This window comes from Perissodus microlepis, chromosome 17 (assembly GCF_051167445.1).
Source record: "Perissodus microlepis isolate ML-2025 ecotype Zambia chromosome 17, ASM5116744v1, whole genome shotgun sequence".
Lineage (NCBI taxonomy): Eukaryota > Metazoa > Chordata > Actinopteri > Cichliformes > Cichlidae > Perissodus > Perissodus microlepis.
The window spans coordinates 37852288-37874181 of NC_140477.1; the positions used below are offsets into that span (position 1 = coordinate 37852288).

Here is a 21894-nt window from a genome sequence, read left to right on the forward strand (position 1 = left end):
CAGGTGAACTATGCCTTAACAGCTGTGTGGACAAATGTGTCTTTTTTGCACTGAAAAAACTCTGGGTGGTAAACATCTCATGAACAACAGCAGAAAGTCACACAGCAGTCTGAGTATAACCAAATATCCCAGCTCCAACAGAGTCATGCAAAAAAAGTAGGTTAAACAAAATGTCTGTGAAGGTTCTCAGTCATCCAGGTCATCGTAGTCAAAGGAGCTTGCAAAGAAAAGCGTCTGGACTTCTTTAAGTTTACTTGAAGACGTTTCACCTCTCATCCGAGAAGCTTCTTCAGTTCTAAGGTCAAATGGTGGAGAGTCCCAGATATAAACCTAGTGGGAGTATCCCCCCACAGAGGGACAAAAGGACCCCCTGATGATCTTCTAATCGCCTGAGCCAAGGTGTGAAACTGGGTGTGGGTCCCAATCAGCCAGAGTTTCGGGTGTGTTCATTGTGAAACCTGGCCCCACCTTATCATGCGAATTCCTGAGGTCAGATGGCCCAGGATGTGAGTGGGCGTTAAGGCGTCTGGGAAGGGATCTCAAAACTGGATTATAGATGGCAGAGAGTTGGTGTCGTAAACCCCCGCCTCTGTTCAACGATGGTCGCTCACAGTGGACATAGATGGCTTCTTTCACTCCTGTGCGCTGTGCACATTGAAGAGAACGGCAAACTCAACATCGAAGTTTACCGGAAGCCCACACACACGGACCAGTACCTCCTCTTTGACTCCCATCACCCTTTGGAACACAAACTTGGAGTAATTAGGACCCTACACCACCGGGCAGAACATGTTCCCTCTAAGCCTGAAGGAAAAAAGAAGGAACACACACATGTAAAGGAAGCACTCAAAACGTGCGGCTATCCTAAATGGGCGTTCTTAAAGTCAGCAAAGAGGCACAGAAAAGAAGACCAGACACCAACGAGGGAGGATAAGAAGGACAGACGCAACAACATTGTCATCCCCTATGTAGCCGGTGTATCAGAAAAACTTAGGAGAGTTTTCTCCAAGCATGACATCCCGGTGCATTTCAGACCCAGCAACACGCTCAGACAAAAACTGGTTCACCCGAAAGACAAAACGCCAAAACACAGACTTAACAATGTGGTGTATGCTGTACAGTGCAGCGAGGAATGCCCAGACCTCTACATTGGAGAGACCAAACAGCCACTTCACAAGCGCATGGCACAACACAGAAGAGCCACCTCCACAGGACAAGACTCAGCAGTCCATCTGCATCTTAAGGATAAAGGACACTCTTTCGAGGATGCCAATGTTCACATTTTGGACAGAGAGGACAGATGGTTTGAAAGAGGAGTGAAAGAAGCCATCTATGTCCACTGTGAGCGACCATCGTTGAACAGAGGCGGGGGTTTACGACACCAACTCTCTGCCATCTATAATCCAGTTTTGAGATCCCTTCCCAGACGCCTTAACGCCCACTCACATCCTGGGCCATCTGACCTCAGGAATTCGCATGATAAGGTGGGGCCAGGTTTCACAATGAACACACCCGAAACTCTGGCTGATTGGGACCCACACCCAGTTTCACACCTTGGCTCAGGCGATTAGAAGATCATCAGGGGGTCCTTTTGTCCCTCTGTGGGGGGATACTCCCACTAGGTTTATATCTGGGACTCTCCACCATTTGACCTTAGAACTGAAGAAGCTTCTCGGATGAGAGGTGAAACGTCTTCAAGTAAACTTAAAGAAGTCCAGACGCTTTTCTTTGCAAGCTCCTTTGACTAGGTTAAACAAAGTTTGTTTGTCCTCTGCTGCACAACCTCTGCACAGGGGTGTGCTTGCTCGGGTTTAACAGGTATTGGTCAACGTGAAATGGCTAGATAGAACTTTTTTTAGTATTATTTTTTTAGTATTTTATTTTGAACTAAGTGAAAATAAAACCAGAGAAAACTCTGCTAATAGTCAGTTAAGTTGCTGAAGCAGGGACCGAGGGTGCTGCGGTGGCGCTCTCAGCTGAGTTTAAGTGGCTGGTTTGGCTTCCACTTTCCCCTCATGGATTATGGAACTAACTCATGTTTAAAAGTGTATTTTTATATTTAAATGTATAATTATGAACAATAAAAGTATGTATATATATGTATAGAAGCTCAGGGACCTGAAGTGCAACAAGCAAATATCCCTGATACCACAGCAGCAGCACCCTGATCATATTTTCATGTCATTTGTGCATAATTATAACTCTACTGTGAATGTTGCAGCACAAGTTGACACTCACCAGACTTTGCAACATGTTTCTAATTTTTTGCTATTTTGCTGAGCCCATATAAACTGTAGTCTCAGCTTGTTGCCACCAGGTGCAGTCTTCTGCTGCTGCAGCCCATCTGCTTCAAGGGTCCATGTGTTGTGTGTTCAGAGACACTGCTTTGGTTGTAACTGTAGTTTTTACTTGAATTACTGTTGCCTTCCTATCAGCTCAAAGGAGTCTGGCTGTATTCCTCTCAAACTTAGCAGACTGATCATGTCTGCATGCCTAAGCATACCGAGTTGCTACCATGTGATTGACACATACACATGAGTGAGTGTATTCTGTGCTATACTTTTTTTTGACCGAGACAACAGAGACAGATACACAACAAGATTAAATCAGAGATAAGACAGAGCAAGACAAGGCACACTGGAAGTCCTACGTGACATGTACAATGTATACACAGAAACGTACACACTGCATGTAAGTGTGTATACAACTGAATGTGGGTACTTTTGTGTGCATTTCTGGGAGGGGTGCATATGGGAAGAAAACAAACAACAGATAAATAATCATGCATAACCCTCACCTGTCATGAAAATCGCCAATCAACTTTAACTCGGCTACTTCTGAAAACCTGTTCTGACAAGATCATTTCCAGCGTTTCATGGTTGCCCTCATTACCATCCACAAAAGAAAACGATGTAATCGGCCTATACTCATTTTGTTTGAGGTAAAGGTTTCGTAGTGACAATAAATATCAGTTTGATGCTTTGTAGCAGCATATTTGTTTAACCTGAAAGAGGTCAACGTTCCCTGCAATGATTAGGTGTCAAATTTCTATACAAGTTCTTAAATGTTTAGCAGACACGAAAAATCAAATGAAGTTTATGTGTAAGTTCAATAAGGAAGATCTGTAATGACTCATATGCCTGCTTATCTGTTCTTTACATCACTACCACTTTCCCACGTTTTCACTCTCAACCATTACTCCAGGCCTCAAGGGCCGTTGTCCTGCAGGATCGAGCTGATTTAAACGGCTAAATGACCTCCTCAACATGTCCTGAAGTTCTCCAGAGGCTGGTAATGAACTAGTCATGTGATTCAGGTGTGCTGACCCAGGTGAGATCTAAAACCTGCAGGACACCAGCCCTAGTGGCCCGGAGTTGGACACCTCTGCTCTAGTCCAATCTTCTTCTTGCCTGCCTTCTTTGAGCCAATCAGTCTCCTCATTCTCCCACTTAGACTCTCATTCGTGCAACCCACCGCCTTCCCATCTCCACCTCACAGACAGCTCAGTCAGAGCTCCACCCAAGCCTTTCATTTCAGTCAGTTGCAGTGCAGTGTGGGGTTTTTGTTTTGTTTTTTCTAACCATATGTGGACTACAAGTATGGGTTTTCTGGAGAGACTGGCAATGTAATTCAAACCCATCTTCTTCACAAAGGATCCACTTATGATCACTGTGTACGATTTGAGAATCATTCTTCTCAATCAAGCACAGGCGGCGGACATGGCAGCTGCTGAATGACTCATTAACACAAAGAACTGTGTTCATTCCAAGATAATCTCCAGTGAGCCACTGGACCACACACCTGCCCATCATACAGTAAAAACCTACGAGGCGATCGTGGCTCAAGAGTTGGGAGGTCGCCTTGTAATCCAGGAAAATCACCTTCATGTTTTTCTGTGTTTTATCTTCAGCTACTTTGAGAGTTGGGAGTTCGCCTTGTAATCAGAAGGTTGCCGGTTCGAGCCCCGGGTTGGACACTCTCGATCATTGTGTCTTTGGGCAAGACACTTCACCCGTTGCCTACTGGTGGTGGTCAGAGGGCCCGGTGGCGCCAGTGTCCGGCAGCCTCGCCTCTGTCAGTGCGCCCCAGCTGTGGCTATGATGTAGCTGCCATCACCAGTGTGTGAATGTGTGGATGACTGCATGTGTAAAGTGCTTTGGGGTCCTTAGGGACTAGTAAAGCGCTATACAAATACAGGCCATTTACCATTTACCATTTACGGGCCATTTACCTCTTGGCTTTCAGTGGTTCCAGTATGACACTGAAACCATACTTGTTTGCATCTTGTACATGAAAACGTGATATCAGATTACTGAATTAAATGTAAAGTTTCTGACAACAAAACAAAGACAGGCAGACCCCGGCTGAGAACCAAATAATGTGAACTTGGATCATGTTCAACTCTTATATGAGAAATCAACTGCGGAAAGAGGGAGAACCCAAATACAGACAGACAGAGGCAGGGAGTAACGATAACAAAGGCTGATTACCAAACATAGACGAAACAAGAAAACCAAACCAATGAACCAATGAAAAAAACCTAAACTGGAAAGACACTAGAAAACTTGGTGCACGGAAATACATGCTCTGACCAAGGACTGAGGAAGACAGAGACGACACTGTGGGGTGAAGAGCGAAGTGGAAACACATGGGAACATGGCAGGAACAAATTAGACGTAACGAGACGGGGGAAGCAAAACTGAACACACCGAACACAAGAGACAGTCAAAATAAAACAGGAAGTACAAACACTGAAACTGTGACTAAGATGTGTGGACTTGATTCGAGCAGACATGACAGAGAGACCTTGACAAAGACAGAGAAAGGAGAAGCAAAGCCTGAAACAAACACAGAGGACGCGACAGAGTCTCACAGGAGACACGGGGATGACACAGAGGAACCTAACTGACAAGAGACCAGAAACACCCAAAAAGACCCCAAAAGAACGAAACCCAAGATTAACTCTGTAAAACTTGAACCAAATCATCTTCATTGTGCAAAAGAAAGAATCAAGACATTGACACCTGAAACAAGTCAGTATGGTGTAACCCACCTACTCACGGTGCAGGAGTGCTTTTGGCTGGTCTGGCTCTCAGATCGCTGACTCTGAGCGAGCCCTTCATTTTCCTCACGTTAAGGTTATATACTGTTGTTCACAGGAATGTCTAAAAATTCAGCGCAGCATCATCACACAGATTAAACACAGTGTGCATAGAAAATGTTATTATTTTTGTTTATTTATGTTATTTTTTATTCTTCTGGACAAACAACATAAAGGGGACGTGGCTGCTGACCCAACTGGTTCCATGGATGGTTCTCCAAATTGTAACAGAACTACAGCTGAGATAAGAAAACTAAGCATTAGATGCAAGAATGATGTGCAACCACATTATAGAAGAGATTATACAATATTTTCTCACTGGGTACTGAAAGATGGGGAATGTCCATGACATTCAGTCCACTTTTTGACAACCCTTGCTTTACACTTAAAGCCGCCCACCCTCCTCCCTTGGTGGCGCTAGTGTGCCCTACCTTGTAATTACCTTAGAAAAGACTACACGTCTCTCAACTGCATCAATATGTGGAATTTTTTGAGATTGTGATCCCCTGTTGGTGATGGAAGGAGATTACAAGCAATAGCAGGCGGGCCATTTCTTGACCATGGGCTAGCTAGAGTATAAAGATATAAGAACAAACCAGTCAAGTGAACAACCAAATGATCTCACATGAGCACTTGTTTGGTAATTACATAGCCATGAAAATAAGAACTTAAAAAGCGGAAGTAAATGCAATTAACGAAAATTATTTAAAACAAGCAGAAAAAAATGCAGCTTAATTGTTATTTCATCAAGATCAGTTCCTGGTGGACTTTTGACTGTACCAAGCGTCACAGCTGGGGTCACAGCTGGGGTCTTGAAGTGATTTGCTTAGCCCCCTTTTATGACCTTTGGCTTGAAGTACTTGGGTCGTTGATGCAGTGTTTATGTGTTTATGGATTTTTGACTCTTGTTTATTCAGTATTGTTTACTTTCTACTTGTGTTTCCTAGTTTAGTGTCTTGTGGTGAGTTTATCAGTACATCTAGTTTAGGTGGTCTTGGTTGTTTTTTGGTCCCTTTCATGTCTCTGTCTTGTCTCTGTCTTGTCTCTGTGTCTTTCCCTCAGCATCTCCCTGTAAAGTCAGTCTTGTGTCCATGTGTTTTGGCCAGTCTGTCTCCTCAGTCATGTCTCTGGTGAAGAGTGGATGGAGTGGCCTTAAAAGCAGGATTGCTGCCGATGGCTTGCAGGTGAGGCTGGGCCAGCGCTGGTGGCCGACTTTGCCCAACACAGGCCAAAAGCACCAGAAGCACAACACTTCCCTGGACCATGACGTTAACGTGCTGGGTGGCACCAAAATTGCCCTCAAAAGAATCCTGAGTCAGCTGTGAGTAATTTACATGGCTGCTGACTTCCTTGGATTTAGTAGTCATTTCTCAAGTGTCTTCTCCAGATTTAAACTAATTCACTATTACCCAAGTACCATTAAAAGTTGACAGGGCAGATATTTACATGAAACTGTACTGCACTGTCTAGAGTGCTGAATGCATACCTGGAGGGTCAGCACTCATTTACATCTATTAGTTCTAGAACTGGTAGACCAGGTAGTCCATTGAGCAGCTGCCCAGCCAGGGAACACCTGAAAAATGCAGGTGGAGTGTTGACAAAGCAGCCTGTGAAACGTATTAGATTCAGACATTCTCACAGATAATGATTTGAAAGCGCTCCTGAGCCTGCACTTGATCAACTTGCTTCTTTATTAGTCCGGACATTGTCAGAGCTGCTGTCCCCTTTTTGTCATCATTTGCACTTTCCTTGCTAATGTATTACTATGTTATTACTTTTCAAACACCATCTCCTCTACATCACACATGTTAGCCAAGGCGGTTATGGAGAGGAAACTCATCTGCAGACTGGAGATTTATCAGCCACCAGGTCACTCTTGGTCCGTCTGCGGTCTAGAATATAGCCCCGGACAGACACGTAACATGGAATTCATCATTTTCTGCCTTCACATGAAGCATATTTTCCAATAAATGCTGTAACACTTTCCTTACTTCTGTCTTCGATGCATTGTTGGAGGTCTCTGGAGAAAACTAAAATGCCATCTAGATACATAGTTGAATTCAAAAAGCGCTTCAGTATATCATTTACTGAAACTTGGCAGACTGTTGATGCATTGGTTAGCCCAAAAGGCATCACTTAACCCTTTGACACATAATGGTCACTATAGTGCACAGCAACTCAAAGGCTGTTTTCTTGTATTTGTGCCAGTGTTGATGGTATACTTGCACATAAACCACTACATTGGACACTGATGTGTCACTCCATACACATCATTTGTCCACCTAAGTGGATGGTTAAAGTGGATTTAAAAAAAAATGAAGTTCAAAAATGTTTTTTTTATGCCTGAACATTAATAAAAATACTTGAGAAAAAAATCCCCATTGAGGTTGTGTTTTGGCCTTTATTTCAACAAAGAGAAACAAAAAGATGGTTGTATGATTCCTGCGGTGAGTAAATCAAATTTGACAAATTTGGTAGGTTTTGATTGATTTTGATATACCTTTATTAGTCCCACAAGGGGAAATTTCATGCAAAGAGATTGCTTCTCTTTCAGGAGGAAGGAGGCTCCAGAGCTGGTTGGAAGGAGGGGGAGCAGCAGATCAATAGTTGTATGCTTTGATGGTGGTTCCACCATCACTATTGCATTTGTTCTCCCACTTGGTTGGGTTTAGTCCATTTTTGGGGGCTTTTTAAAGCATCCTTAAATTTCATCAAAACACCCCTAAAAATAACAATAACAGTAGCAGGAGGATTCATATTTTCTGACATCGTCTTCCAACGTTGCAATTTCCCAACTTGTCTACTGAAGACAGTACAGCTTGTCCAGTGTTCTTGATGTCATGATAGTGCACTCACATAGAGGTGTTATTACTGTTGTTAATAATGACAAGCCTCTGTGGAAAATAATATGTGCTGCAACATTAGGAGGAAGACGAAATGGTAAATTAGATTGAAAACAGTTTAGCTGAAATCCAGTGCGTGGTTAGCACAAGGCCTTCAGGGATCAGTTCAAAATGAATGAAACTTAATAAAGGGCAAGTGTAGTCAGGCTGTCACAGTTTATGTGGGCCACGTCACTTCTGAAACACTCCCATGAGGTGAGGTAGGCAGAAAAGGAGCTGCTGTCAGTGAGCTGGAGTCTGTAAGTGCTGCTCAAACATTTACTGTTAAAAGTTAGGGCTCATATTTCGGATGCACCAAGTCAGACATTCATGCATTCATTTTCTTGTGTAGGCGTAATGGAAAAATAAATTCATTACTCAAGTTAACAAATGTATTCAGATCATCGAGGGAAAGAAAAATCCCCACAAATCGATCACGTTGAACCATTGAATCATACGTCATGCTCAGGCTTAAACAGCAGCACAGTCTGTTTCTCCTCTGAGACTGTGCATGCAGGTGATAATGAGTAACCATGGTTACAGGTGGATGCTCGCTCTGAAACTCTGATGATTCCTCATAAAAGATCTCAGGTTGTTGTTAGCAGACATTTGTGGGAAATAAATCAAATATAGAAAAATAGAGCACAAAGACAAAAACACTGTAAAGAGTGATTACTGAAACCAAAAGAAAAGGGAAACATAAATGACCAAAAGAAGTGATGTGATGTGAAGATAGACGTCATTCATTCATTCATTTATTAAACCCCCCAAAATATGACTATCCAGAGTTGGGACCAGGAAGCAGAGTTGCAGTCTTACACGCCTCTCTGCAGCTTCTCTCCTCCTGCTACCCCCCCAAAAACCCATCTCCATAGAGACTGTGTCAGCTTCCAAAAAGACAAAAAACAAACTAAAAACCAGCAACAAACAACTTAAACATAAACAATTACAAAGAAAGAACAATACAGTATCCACATCTGAACCAAAGAGTAAAACAGTGAAATGTGGATTATTAAATATTAGGTCTCTCTCCTCCAAGTCTCTGTTAGTACATGACTTAATAATTGATCAACAAATTGATTTACTCTGCCTTACAGAAACCTGGTTGCAGCAGGATGATTATGTTAGTTTAAATGAATCAACACCCCCGAGTCATTCTAACTACCAGAAACCTCGAAGCACAGGCCGAGGGGGCGGTGTGGCAGCAATTTTTCACACCAGCCTATTAATTAATGAAAGACCAAGACAGACTTTTAATTCATTTGAAAGCCTGATGCTTAACATTGTCCACCCCAGCTGTGAAACTCAGAAACCAGTCTTACTTGTTATCATCTATCGTCCACCTGGGCCTTACACAGAGTTTCTGTCTGATTTCTCAGACTTTATATCTAATTTAGTTCTGAGCTCAAATAAAATAATTATTGTGGGTGATTTTAACATCCATGTAGATGCTAAAAATGACAGCCTCAACATGGCATTTAGTCTGTTATTAGACTCAATTGGCTTCTCTCAAAATGTAAAAGAACCCACCCACCACTTTAATCACACTCTAGATCTTGTTTTAACATATGGCATAGAAACTGAACATTTAACAGTGTTTCCTGAAAACCCTCTCCTGTCTCATCATTTCCTGATAACATTTACAATAATTGATTACACAGCGGTGGAGAGTAGATTTTATCAAAGTAGATGTCTTTCTGAAAGCGCTGTAACTAAGTTTAAGAATATAATCCACCCACTGTTATCATCTTCAATGCCCTGTACCAACACAGAGCAGAGCAGCTATCTGAACGCTACCCCAACAGAGGTCGATTATCTTGTTAATAATTTCACCTCCTCACTACGTACGACTCTGGATACTGTAGCTCCAGTGAAAACTAAGGTCTCTAATCAGAAGTACCTGACTCCGTGGTATAATTCTCAAACACGTACCCTAAAGCAGATGACTCGTAAGCTGGAGAGGAAATGGCGTGTCACAAATTTAGAGGATCATCATTTAGCCTGGAGAAATAGTTTGCTGCTTTATAAGAAAGCCCTCCGCAAAGCCAGAACATCTTACTATTCATCACTGATTGAAGAAAATAAGAACAACCCCAGGTTTCTCTTCAGCACTGTAGCCAGGCTGACAAACAGTCAGAGCTCTGTTGAGCCAACCATCCCTTTAACGTTAACTAGTAATGACTTCATGAACTTCTTCACAAATAAAATTTTTATCATTAGAGAAAAAATTACCAGTAATCATCCCACAGATGTAATATTATCTACAGCTACTCTTAGTACCATTGATGTTAAGTTAGACTCTTTTTCTCCAATTGATCTTTCTGAGTTAACTTCAATAATTACTTCCTCCAAACCATCAACGTGTCTTTTAGACCCCATTCCTACAAAACTGCTCAAAGAAGTCCTGCCATTAATTAATTCTTCGATCTTAAATATGATCAACCTATCTCTAATGGTCGGCTATGTACCACAGGCCTTCAAGCTGGCTGTAGTTAAACCTTTACTCAAAAAGCATCTCTAGACCCAGCAGTCTTAGCTAATTATAGGCCAATCTCCAACCTTCCTTTCATATCAAACATCCTTGAAAGAGTAGTTGTCAAACAGCTAACAGATCATCTGCAGAGGAATGGCTTATTGAAGAGTTTCAGTCAGGTTTCAGAGCTCATCACAGCACAGAAACAGCTTTAGTGAAGGTTACAAATGATCTTCTTATGGCCTCTGACAGTGGACTCATCTCTGTGCTTGTCCTGCTAGACCTCAGTGCAGCGTTCGATACTGTCGACCATAATATCCTATTAGAGCGATTAGAACATGCTGTAGGTATTACAGGTACTGCACTGCAGTGGTTTGTATCATATCTATCTAATAGACTCCAGTTTGTGCATGTAAATGGAGAGTCCTCTTCACACACTGAGGTTAATTATGGAGTTCCACAGGGTTCAGTGCTAGGACCAATTCTGTTTACATTATACATGCTTCCCTTAGGCAGCATCATTAGAAGACATAGCATACATTTTCACTGCTATGCAGATGACACCCAGCTCTATCTGTCCATGAAGCCAGATAACACACACCAATTAGTTAAACTGCAGGAATGTCTTAAAGACATAAAGACCTGGATGGCCGCTAACTTTCTGCTTCTTAATTCAGATCAAACTGAGGTTATTGTACTCGGCCCTGAAAATCTTAGAAATATGGTATCTAACCAGATTCATACTCTGGATGGCATTACCTTGGCCTCCAGTAACGCTGTGAGGAACCTTGGAGTCATTTTTGACCAGGACATGTCCTTCAACGCACATATTAAACAAATATGTAAGACTGCTTTCTTCCATTTGCGCAACATCTCTAAAATTAGAAATATCCTGTCTCAGAGTGATGGTGAAAAACTAGTTCATGCATTTATTACTTCCAGGCTGGACGACTGTAATTCATTATTATCAGGAAGTCCTAAAAACTCACTGAAAAGCCTTCAGTTAATCCAAAATGCTGCAGCAAGAGTCCTGACAGGGACTAGAAGGAGAGAGCATATTTCTCCTGTTTTGGCTTCCCTTCATTGGCTTCCTGTTAAATCCAGAATTGAATTCAAAATCCTGCTCCTCACATACAAGGTCTTAAATAATCAGGCCCCATCTTATCTTAATGACCTTGTAGTACCATATCACCCTATTAGAGCACTTCGCTCTCGCTCTGCAGGCCTACTTGTTGTTCCTAGAGTATTTAACAGTAGAATGGGAGGCAGAGCCTTCAGCTTTCAGGCCCCTCTTCTGTGGAACCAGCTTCCAGTTTGGATTCAGGAGACAGAAACTATCTCTACTTTTAAGATTAGGCTTCAAACTTTCCTTTTTGCTAAAGCATATAGTTAGGGCTGGACCAGGTGACCCTGAATCCTCCCTTAGTTATGCTGCAATAGACGTAGGCTGCCGGGGGATTCCCATGATGCATTGAGTTTTTCCTTTCCAGTCACCTTTCTCACTCACTATGTATTAATAGACCTCTCTGCATTGAATCATATCTGTTATTAATCTCTGTCTCTCTTCCACAGCATGTCTTTTATCCTGTCTTCCTTCTCTCACCCCAACCGGTCGCAGCAGATGGCCGCCCCTCCCTGAGCCTGGTTCTGCCGGAGGTTTCTTCCTGTTAAAAGGGAGTTTTTCCTTCCCACTGTCGCCAAAGTGCTTGCTCATAGGGGGTCATATGATTGTTGGGTTTTTCTCTGTATCTATGAAGCGCCTTGAGGCGACTTTTGTTGTGATTTGGCGCTATATAAATAAAATTGAATTGAATTGAATTGAATTGAATTGAATTGAATTGAATTGAATTGAATTGAATTGAATTGAATTGAAGTGGAAAGGGCCCAGTAACCAAATAAGCTGCCAGCTGATACATACCTGTGGCTGCATTAAATGTGGCTGGTGTTCAGGGGGCACTTCTACTGAGCATTTAAGACATACAATGAGCTTCTCTGCAATCTGCTATGTCGTGAATTATAATACAACTTTTTAACTCAACTTATAAAGTTGGTAAATAACACGAGTTCACAAATGGGCAGAGAGCAAAGTCAAGTAATGTTAAAGCGGCTCTCTGCCCAGTTCTGCTTGTCCAGGTGGATGGAGTGAAAGTGTGATTTTTCTGTCTGTACTCAATAATGCTACTTCAGCTGATGATTGATTTGGGGGACCTGAGGGAAAGAATGTTACACCTTTCTCCTCTTATTTGCTTTAATAGTTCTTCAACTTACTTTGGAAAGTTCTGATCAACACGACTGAGCCGTTTGTTATTCTAACTTTGCATAACGCAGCACTGCGGTGAACTCACAGCTACACTCTGTGCCATCATGTCTGTTCTGGATGCTGATGGTTTTCTCTCTAACACCAGAACTGCCCCCCTGTGGCAACACACAGGAACTGAAATGTTCAAAACAATCAAATAATCAACACACTGTCAGTCCACCGAGGACAGTTTGCCAACCTGGTTTTTCTCTCTATTTTTCCCAGTAATCTAACATCATCTATGGATCACTGTTTCCTGATGTGTTAAGAATAGTTTTCATTGTAATCCAGTGACGTGCAGTGACTTTTACAGAACGGCAAGCAGAGACGGTGTGTATCTTCGACTGTTTAACAAGACAAATTGGACCAGGTTAAACAATATTGTTTCCTGCTGTACGTCTTTGATTCTTTAATGTATGCTGACACCCTCCTGCAGCTTACTGCAGTCTGCTTGGCTGTCTTCGCTGTATTTCTTCCACAGGCAGATTTGTGGGTCAGATCTCGTCGAGTGTAGAGCTGCTGAGCCCGGGCTTGCTTTGCACACCTGTAAGTCATTTGCTCATCTAAAGGCTCTGTATTTAGGATCAACTCTGACTGTGGGTCTCTGCCAGCTTGTCCTGTTACTATGTGGTAAATTGTTGTTTAACTGTATCTTGTTCCTGCTAAGTAGTAAGTCCTGTGTTTTCCTCGTAGTCTAACTACTGCCTTGCTGGTAAAACTGGGCAGTATATCCTCCATAACTACAGCCTTCTGCTACTTTCCAGTAAACCACTCTCTTCTGGTACTCACCTGCCTGCCCACCCTCTCTTTTTCAGATTCCAGCCTGCCCGCTGACATTCTGTCTCTCAAAAATACCTCCCCAAAGCTAGTGATGGCCAAATGTAGTTTTGAAGCATTTTGTCCATTTGGTTAACAAAGAAGTTTATTTCTCACAGCTATATGTGCCCACAACCCCCCCTGCTGATCAAAACCTTTATTGTCATTTTAACAATTTGTGATGGCCTCTTGGTTGTCAGCTGGGAAATAATCATTGCCAAGAATAGAAATAAAAACACCTCAGTTTGATTTTGTTTGGTTCACTCATTTGTCCAATGTGATTTTGATTAATGTATGTCTGCAGGGAAGGGGTAGTGAAGTGGGTCGAGGAGGCAGTGTCAGAGGCCAGTGAGAGGTTGCCCTGGGTCTGGTAGCACCTCGTTCTTTTGGGGCAACCCAGGCGCAACTTGGGCACGTGCGTGTGGTAAACCCCGGGCGGAAGCATTTAAAACAATGCGGTTCTTTCACACCAGCTACACTAGAGGACTATAGCTGGTCTGAACTTTCATGTTCAGAGAACACTCTCAGGTATATCTTGAGGATCTGAGTGTTCATGTGATTTATATTCTTTGCTATATATATGCAACAACGTCCAATGTTACATGTTAGTCAACTTCATTCACATTAATTAACCTTCAGCTTTCGAAACTTAAGTTTTCATATTTCCTTGAACCACTTGAATGCACCTTTTCTAATTCGTGTTTTACCGGGGGTCCGCGAAGGCGCTTCGTTGGCATTTTCCGGCCTCCGATTGGTTCGATTTGTGTTATTTGCACCACGTGACACCAGACATGGCCGCCAGCGAGCCGAGTAAAGACGGTAAGTGTGACTTTTTAAACGTGTCCGCGGCTTTAATGCTGATATCTGGTGGTCTGCGTGCAAAGCTTTGGGTGTCGGTGACTCTCCGAGTCTGTGGGAATTCACAATCAGCAGAAAAAAGGCTAAAAAAAAAATCAGAAAAGCAGGCGGGAAACCGCCCGGCTAAGCTAGCAGGCTAGGAAATAGCTGGGCTGCTAACTCTGATTATACAGCAATCTCTATATTCAGTCAGTACACTCAGTCTGACAGCTGTGAAGTTTATTCAGGATTTAACAGCGTGTAAAGTCTGAGCTCGATTAATGAGTTATTTACTTAATTAATTAATTAATTTTTTTAACTTTTAGATCATAGTTTTGTCCCCACGGGTGATGAAAATAATTGTATACAGACAGATTTTTGTAGATCAGAGGGAAATGCTTCTTCATGCCAGGCTGTACATTCTCGCTTCCGCTTGGTTTTGACTCACCTGGTCTGGAGTAGAGTGTGTGTGTGGTATATAAGGTGTAGTCTCTCTTCTGCTTTCTCAGGTAAGGACAGCATTCTGGAGCCGCTGTGTGTTTCCCTGAGCAGCCGGCTGACACCTCCAGCCCTCCCGGTGTTCAATGTCCCGGCTCCGAGCCGCTGGTCTGCCTGTTCTGCTCTGAGTCCGTCCCACCGCCGCAGAAAGACGTCCTCCTCAGACACCTGCTGATGGAGCACAAGCTTGTCATCGCCGACGTCAAACTCATCGCAGACGTCCCAAAGTGCGAGCCACACATGCTCCGGCTCACTCGTTTAACTCTCGGGAACACGTTTGGATGTTTTTAGCATTTGGAACTCGATCATTTCACCAAAGACTTACTGTAATTATTTGGGGTGATGGGGGGAAACCCTTACCTTACAAGTATACATATATACAACAAGTCCAGCATGTCCACGCCTGTTAGTGTGCTGCTTTTATGAACCGTGACGAAGTGTTTCTGTGCGCCGGTAAACCTGGCTGTGAGTCGGCTGCGGTTTTTACTGACGAGTTTCCTCCATCAGGTACTTGCTGTACTGGAAGGGCAGATTCCTCGAGCAGCCGGTCACAGATTTCTGCAGCGTCATCAAAACCAACTCCACGGGCCCAGTCGGTGAGTTCACTCAAACCCACAGAGGACCTGACCTTTCAAAGTGAACCACGTACACTTCCTCCAGCTCTGATTAATGACTCATTAAAAACTCTTCTTCCTCGCTGACCTGACAGAGGAGCAGGAGGACTACTTCCTGCTGTGTGACGTCCTTCCAGAAGACAGAGTCCTCCGAGAGAAGCTGCAGCAGAAACGACTGGTGAGGAGACGTGACACTCGGAGCATCCTGAGTGAATCTTGTGCTGCTGGAAGTTTCGTTTCTTTTAAACTTTATTTTGAGGCAAAGTCTGAAAATCAGGAAAAATCAGAAAAATTGCAGATTTGAGTGATGATTTTACACGCTTTGTGTCGTTGTAACCTCTGCACTTTAAATATCTGAGCACTCTGAGGTAGTTTTCTGAAGAATTCCTCTGAGCTCTTCTTCTGTGCTCCCACAGGAGGAGGTCCTGGAGCAGCAGCCGAAGGAGCGAGACGACAGCAGCTTCCATCGTCTCTGCATGTTCTGCAGCGAAGAGTTCACGGGAAACAGGTAAAGCGCCGCAGGATTCCCATCAGTCCTGGAAACCTCACGTGTGTTAGATTAAAGCAGACAGAAGGTAGAGCTTCCTGAAATCATGTGACTTAAAGCTTCTTTGCTTCCTGTAGTCATCCTCTTATGATCCAACCCCCAAAAAGCTGCTTTGAGGCATAATTCCATAAACATCATTCAGTGACATGTCTGAACCTGAACCAAGAAGCTGATCTGAGACCAGTGCAGCTCCTCATCCTTCTTCCTCTTCTGCTAAGGGTCAGGTCTCAGACCTGTGCAGGTGTGCGCTGGTTCATGAATGGCATGAAGGTGTGACTGGCTTCTCACTGGTGTTTACCACAGTTCTTGTGTGGATCTGTGTCTTTACCTCCAGTTAAGCTTCCATCCATCCATTTTCAGTCACTGTGTTGGTTCGCAGATGCTCGGCCTCCCTCTGCACAGGCACCACCTCCAGCTCCTTGTGGGAGGACGCCGAGAGACATAACCCGTGTCCGCTCCGGGTCTCCTCACATTTGGACATGCAGCGGCCCATGGCGAGAGAGGCTGCTTCCCTCTGTCTGCCACTATGGGCACGCTGCGTGGATCTTGAAGTCTTGTCCAAATGGGAACTTCTGGACGAAGCCCAAAGGACTGCAGCGCAGTGCTAACAGTGATGATGTCAGCTGATGTTTTCTTTTGTTTATTAAAAATGGCTCCACGTGCTGTTTCCAGGTCGTCTCTGCTGAACCACATGGCCAGAGAGCATTCCTTCAGCATCGGACTGCCGGACAACATCGTCTACTGCAGCGAGTTCCTCGACACGCTGCAGGACAAACTGGACAGGTACGCTAATCGTTGCTTTTTATTCACAGCGTTAAGTTTTGTTTTGCTTCGCGCGCCTTTTCATTTTGCTGCCCTCGCTTCAGTCTGCAGTGTCTGTACTGCGAGAAAACGTTTCGAGATAAAACCACGCTGAAGGATCACATGAGGAAAAAAGCTCACCGCCGCATCAGCGCCAAAAACCACGAGTACGACCGCTTCTACGTCATCAACTACCTGGTAAAGCCCAGCGACACACTCGCCACACGCTTCCACGTCAGGATAAACGAAGCAGTTCTGTAGAAGCAAACGCACTACCTGAATGTATTGTTCTGATTTTAAAGCGTCCCTCCTGTCCTGTCAGGAACTGGGAAAAACGTGGGAGGAGGTGCAAAGCGAAGATGACCGTGAGCTGGCGGATGATGAGGATGAGTAAGTATCCTCATGTAGCTCTGTGAGGACGGCATTAACTAAAGTGTCCTGATTCATGTCATACAGACTGCTCTGTGTCGTGTTAAAGGCAAAAACCGGGCCGGGCTGCACTTGCGTGTAATACCAGTTTTTACCACCAGATGGTGCAGTTAGTGGCTGTAACGTTTATTTTAAACCAACACGACATCACCAGTCTGAGCACGCTTGATCTCCAGCGCTAACCAGGTGCTGAACCAGGTGCTGTGAGCTCGGGGTAGCTGTGGATCAGGAGGTACAGCGAAAGGTTGGAGGTTTGATCCCCGGCTCGATCCCAGATACTGAACCTCGGGTTGTCCCTCCTGAGAATATTCTTATTTACTGTGTCAGCCTGGATACAAAAGTTTAAATCAAGTCCGCTTCCTACTCCTCCTCTGATCCTGCGTGAATGCTTTCAGTCTGCTCGTTTCATCTCCGCATCGTCCGCAGTGATTGGTCGGACTGGCAGGCTCATCCGGTCTCTGCGGTGTGTCTGTTCTGTGATCACCAATCGGAGACGTTGGAGCAGATCTACGCGCATATGAAGGTACGGGAACGTAGAAGTTTCAGAGAAGGAAAATATCGTTTTCTGCGTTTCATCCCTGAAACGATTCTGCAAAGGATTCTGGGAGAACGGAGACAGTGCACACTAACAGGAAACGATCTGCTTCCTGAGGTCTCTGCAAACACATGAATCCATCGTAAGCACAAAACATGGATTTTACTCAAAAAGTGCCCTCACACACAGATGGACCGAAGCTGAAGAGCTTTTAAAATGAAGCGCCTTTTATTTTGAAAAGTTTCCAAATAAATACATGATTGTCAAAACTTTAACAAGCAAATAAAAATGTTTCCTCGTTGTTGGGTCTGTGTTTCCACAGGCCCCGCTAGTTTAGAGACTTATTCATCATGAAGAAAACAAGACATAACAGAACATCTTCAACCGCTTTTTCACTCGCTAACGAGGGAAGTCTTTGGTCAAGAACCAGCTCTTGGAGGTCACGCTCCTAACCTGTCTCGGGCCCGAAATCCTTCAAAGAGCAGCTGTCCCCGTAGCTATTTATTGACATCACAGTTACAATACACAATACAACACAAGCACCTCCCACCGTAAAACCCCCCAATGGTTCTAAGACAAGGCAGTGTGTGTGTGTGAGAGACCTCCTGCTGACCAAAAGGATCATAAAAGCAGGAAGCTTACAACAGAAGAAACAGATCTGTCAGGATGCATCTGCAATAAAAGCTCCCCCAGCACAGAGTGGCTGGAGAGGTCAGAGACAAAGGAACGTCTTGATCCTATAGATTGAACTCAGACCTTACAAATTTAAGAAACACGATGACAACATTCAACAATTAGACTTAACACTGGTGAACAATAAATAAAATCTAGGATTCGACGTCGACTGCAGTCAGATTTTTGTCGTTGATTAAACGTTCTGGTTTAAAGTTAGAACCAGTTTCCCAAACGTGACTCTGCTCACGAGTGACGAGTTTACCTGAGAGGCAGAAAAGTTTCTCTCTGCTTTCTGGTTTTGTTATTTATGAAGTCTGTAACGAGCGTCGCGGCGTTGCGTGACCCTGACATCTTTCTGTTTCGTGATTGTTTTGCGGGAGGCTCACGGCTTCCACCTCCTTAAGACCGAGCTCAGTGAGTGAAGTCTCTGTGGTAATTCGAGCGCAGTTTTCTTCTATTTCTTCCTTCTGAGTGTTTCTAATGTTCTGTCCTCCCTCAGACCTCAAGTTCTACCAGCAGGTCAAACTGGTGAACTTCATCCGGCGGCAGATCCATCAGAGCCGCTGCTACGGCTGCAGGCGGATGTTCGACTGCCGGGCGGACGCCCTGCGTCACATCGCGGCTGAAGGTCACGTGATGAAACTGCCAGAGATGTCCGCCTGGGACCAGCCGCAGTAGGTTTAACGAAGCGCCTGTGATCCGCAGAATTAACCAATGAGAGCGCGGGCTTTAAAGCTGGCGTACAGCTGCTGATGAACGTGGTCAACGCCACAGATGTTTACACTACATTTGGAGTATTTTTATCAGCTGATGAAAATGGCGTCCTTTTTTAAGTTGGGACTAATTTGAGCCTGAGCACTAAACTTCGTCTCGCTCCGCAGGTATTACTTCCCCACGTACGAGAACGGCGCTCTCCTGTGCACGCTCTCTGACAGCGAGGAAGGCGACGGTGACGAGGAGCATCGCGGCGAGGAGATCCCGGTCATCGCGGAGGACATCTCTAACCTGAGAGCGCTGAAACAGTCCAGCGTCCTCAAGCAGCTGCTGAAGGAGCGAGGAGGCAGCAGCTAGGACCACAGACGGACACGTGTCATACGTTTGACTCAAAGTCGTCTCTGACGTCGGCTGAGCTCAGCTCACGGTGACCACATCCCACATGGCTGGAACGCAGCGGCACGGGTTTGAGTCCGGCCCGTGGTCTTTCCCTCTCAACTATTTCCTGTACGTCTCTACTCAGTAAAGATAAGAAAGTTTAAAAGAAGAGTCCTCTCCACAGCTGGACACGCGGACGCCGTGATGTCCGCTGAAACGTAATTGCTCTGCCTCGTGCAATGAAGCTGAAACATGCGTTTTCTTGAATATGAATTTTATTACTCGAGTAAAAATGATTTTCTTTTGTAACTTGTAACTGAGCTGGATTCAGTGCTGTGGTGGACGAGCAGCTCATCGTCAAGAGAAGACGAGAGAACTCTTTATAGTCATTGCAGAGTCACACTAGGAACAACAGTACTACACAATTGGAAACTGTCCCGCGTCGGCACTACGCACAATCAATCAATCTTTATTTATAAAGCACTTTTCATACAAAGATGTAGCACAAAGTGCTTTACCTGCTTAAAAGCAGCCCACCCCGCCCTCCAGCTCACTCCCAACACAAACAACACAACACAGGAACTTGATAAATGAAACGAATGAGTGTATGTTTTACTGCACATTGTTATTATTGTTGTTGTTGTTGTCCCCTCAAAAAGTCCAGGGACTTCTCGTGCCTGAAACATCTGTCCTACTTGGCGTTTCTGTTGTTTTTCTGCGTCGCGTTGCCGAGCGACACCTGCCGTATGGTGGAGCCGAACTGCAGCGCGCTCAGAGTTTCCACCGCGTCCTTCGCGTCCGGGCTCACGTTCACGAACGTGCAGCACTGAGGAGAGAAACGAGAGGTCGCTGCAGGAACTCACTGCTGTCAAACTTCCTGTTTTATCCTCATTTCTGACTCTGGCAGGCCCAGGCTGTGTCCCAATCCAGCGACCGCACGCGTACTACGTACGGTGCGTACTATAAGTACGAGAAGTGCGGAAGTGAGAGGCTTGTGAAATGGGACGGTCTAGCCTTCGTCGTGCTGTTCAGGTTGCCTAGCAACCATGATACTAACCGCGAGAAACGTGTCATACGGCTTTGTTTGACAGAAATGAAGGAGAAAAATGTTTTGTTGGTCATTCATTTTTGTCATGACATCACTTTGATTAGTTGAGTATCTGAGGCTGAGACCACAGGACTGTAAAACATGATTGTTGGGCTTCATTTCTGTGCTGAACACTCATTTAAGATTAGTTAGTAAATAACAATTAGCTGATGTTGTTCATGAGACTAAAGTCATCTCACTGTGGTAATGTAAATATAATATGGCCAATATTATAGTATTGTCAGATTATTATGATATATATATATTACAGGATATATTACAGCAGTGAGCTTGAACTCTGGGTCAGAGATTCAAGTTGCAGTTATTTATATTTCCTATCACCTTAAATGAAGTCCTTGTGTTTGGGCTTCCTAAAGACCCCAACCTTTCCCTTGATTTTATGGGACCCCTAACTTCCGAATGTACTTCCTCCATTAAGAGCCTCGGTGTTACTTTTGACAGTGCTTTTAAATTTGATAAACAAATCAGCTCCGTAGTCAAGGGATCTTTTTATCATCTACGTATTTTAGCTAAAGTCAAGTCCTACCTGTCCAGGAACGATCTAGAAAGGGTGGTCCATGCTTTTATTACTTCACGGCTGGACTACTGTAACTCCCTTTATGCTGGTTTAGATCGTTCCTGTCTGCATCGCCTCCAACTGGTGCAGAACGCTGCTGCTCGCATGCTGACCGGCTCCAAAAAGAGAGACCACATCACTCCGGTCCTCTGCTCTCTCCACTGGCTCCCAGTTGCTTTTAGGATTGATTTTAAAATTTTACTGCTGGTTTTTAAGGTTCTTAACGGTACTGCACCTCCTTACCTGGCGGAGCTTCTTAGCATTTACCGCCCCAGGAGATCTTTGAGGTCAGCAGACCTGATGCTTTTAGATGTTCCCAGGTACAGACTAAAGACTAGGGGAGAGAGGGCTTTTGCTGTGGCTGCACCCAGACTGTGGAACAGTTTACCTCCTCACATCAGATTCTCCACAAGCCTAGGAACCTTTAAAACTGCTCTTAAAACTCACCTCTTCTCATTGGCCTTTAGCAAGGTTTAACTTATTGTTTTAATCTATTGTTTTATCAGTGAGGTGTTTTATGTATTTGTGTTTTATTGTATTTTATATTTGTATTTTATTGTACAGCACTTTGGTCAGCCTCGGTTGTTTTTAAATGTGCTTTATAAATAAACTTGACTTGACTAAATCTTCA

At 44.1% G+C, this 21894-nt stretch overlaps 1 pseudogene; it reads left to right on the forward strand.

Annotated features, from left to right (window-relative positions):
• Nucleotides 1–14347: 14347 nt before the first annotated feature.
• Nucleotides 14348–21894, forward strand: LOC146370071 (zinc finger protein 277-like; annotated as a pseudogene).